The following is a 2,370-nucleotide window of genomic DNA, read 5'->3' as shown; positions in this document are numbered from 1 at the left end:
TGAAACAGGAAAAGAAGAACCGGGTCACCAGGGAGCCAGCACTAGAGCGGGGCCGTGGGGGCCCGGAGGGAGTCATGCGGGGGTCAGCGACAGGCGGGAGGCAGGATGGGGCAGTGCTGCAGAAGGTCTGGGTCGGCACGCCGGGTCCAAGGGGTGCCCCACGCCCCACAGGTGGCCCTTCCAGCATGCTCCAGGTCCCAGAGCCCCTGGACGCCACGTGGCTCAGCTGGGCACAACCCCATGCCTACTCCAGGGCAGTTCCAGGCCAGCAGGCCCCAGAGGACCAGTACCCACAGGCCAACCTCACTGCCATCCGAGGACGCGACGGAGATTCAAGCACAGTACAGACAGCTGCCGTCTCAGAACAGAAATGCCGTGAAACAGGGGCCTCACCGGGCCCAAGAGCAAGACCCTGGCAGCACCCATGTTCCCTGAGTGGCTGCACCCACTCTACAGAAAAGCGGAGTCAGGCGTACACGTGGGCCACAGGGCCAGGAGCTGGGCTCCGGCTTGTCCCGGACTCTGGCCTGCTATGACAGGATCCTCCAGAACCTCAAAGCCCCCCAGGGCGGGGGGGTGTCTCAGCCCCACAGAACAGCCTCTGCCAACAGTGGAGTGGGAAGGGATGGGAGAAAGTCAGCGTCTTGCTGAGGCGCCTGTGGCACCTGCTGGGCCCTCAGCCCGGGGTCTGCCCTCCCAGTTGGCTGAGATCACTCAGAGCTGCCCCCCCACCTGCAGCACCAGCAGGCGTGTGCCCTGCCTGCAACGACGTCACGGGTGCTCAGCCCGTGAAGTATCATGAGGAGGCCGCCCCCGCTGCGGAGGTCACCTATAGCTCGGCTGCCTTACAGGGAACGGGCTTCCACTAACGTTCTTATCCTCTGGGGGATCACCTGTCAGTCCTGCTCCCCACCGGGGATACCCGACGAGAGTAAATCAAGGCCACACGGGGGCAGGTGGCCACCACAGCACAAGGTGAACTCCTCAGCAGCCCAGAACCACCTGGATGGGATGTGGGAGCAGGGCCTAATCTGGGAAAAGGGGGGGCAGCAAGGAAGGGGACCCCAGGTTCCCTCACGAGGTGGGGTTGAGCCAGAGGTCCTCTGTGAAATCTACACACGTGTAATTAGAGCCATTTCCATGCGGCCCCAGGTGGCCCCAGACCTCTGCTGTCCACCCACCTCCCCTGATGTAGGCAGAGGCGGCCAGGGGCCGGGATGTGAGGGAGCCCCTGAGGGCTGGGGGCTGCGGGGCGGCACAGGCTCTGTGGGGAAGCCAGGGAAACCAGGGCGGCGTGAGCTCCAAGGCACTCCGCCCCCTGCATGCCGAGGACAGAGGACCCCGCAGGGCCTCCCAGCTACCTGCAGGAGAACAGTGAACAGACAGCACTGTTAGGCCCAGCCCACCACCACCAGAAGGTCTGAGACGGCACCCACCCAGGCTGACCCATGTGTCCTCTGTGATCCCTCTAGAAGAGTGGGGGCGGGAGAGGGGAGGAGGGAATGGGGACGGAAGGGGAGGGGTGGGGAAGAGGATGGAGAGGAGGCAGAGGGGAGTATGGGGGGTGGGACAGGGGAGTATGGGGGGTGGGACAGGGGAGGACGGAGGTGGAGACAGCCCTGCAGAGAACAGGGTCCCCAGGCCAGAAGGAGTGGTGGGAGTCCCTTCTGGTCCAACTCTTGTGCCCGGCTAGCCGCTACCCAAGCTGCTGCCATGCTCACTGGCTGGCACCCTGCTTCTGCCCACCCCTCCCTGTGGACAGCGGGAGGTCAGAGAGAGAGGGTCAGGAGGGACCCTGAGGCCATGGGGAGAGGAAAAGTCAAGGGTCAGCATCCAGCCTCTGGCCGGACCCTTGGGGTTTGGGTCTCAACTCTGTGACCCCGGGCACAGCACTCGGCCTCTGACCTCAGTGTCCTCGCACGTGCAGTGGGAGCAATGATCAGGGCCCCCTCCCGAGGGGCTGCCGAGTGAGCGCAGCCCAGACCAGAGTGGACTGTGGTTACTATCTGGCCCCACAGATGGACAAGGGGCCAGAGGGACCAGGGCTGTCATCCAGCGCCCCACCTTGCTTCCCTCCTCACCCCCCCCCCCACAGGCTAGGAGGCTGCAACAGCTTGGCACCCGCTCCAGGCACCATGCCAGTTCCACTTCCCCGGACAGAGACCAAAGCTGCACCCGCCGCCCACAGGGGACCCCCAGGGTGGGTCAGGGGGCCTCCTGGTGCCCACCCCTCAGTGGTGCATCCAGGCTGTGTCCACGGGTTTCTTTTGCGGGGAGGTGTCTAGGGACACAAAGTCCCTAGGGTAGAACCCCTCTGAGGGCCAGGCTATGAGGCGTGTGGTCAGGCTGAGAGGTCCCCAGAGGCCCAGA

This window comes from Orycteropus afer, unplaced genomic scaffold, assembly GCF_000298275.1.
Source record: "Orycteropus afer afer isolate SDZICR_OR568_19922 unplaced genomic scaffold, OryAfe1.0 scaffold00057, whole genome shotgun sequence".
Lineage (NCBI taxonomy): Eukaryota > Metazoa > Chordata > Mammalia > Tubulidentata > Orycteropodidae > Orycteropus > Orycteropus afer.
This window is presented reverse-complemented; position numbering follows the sequence as displayed.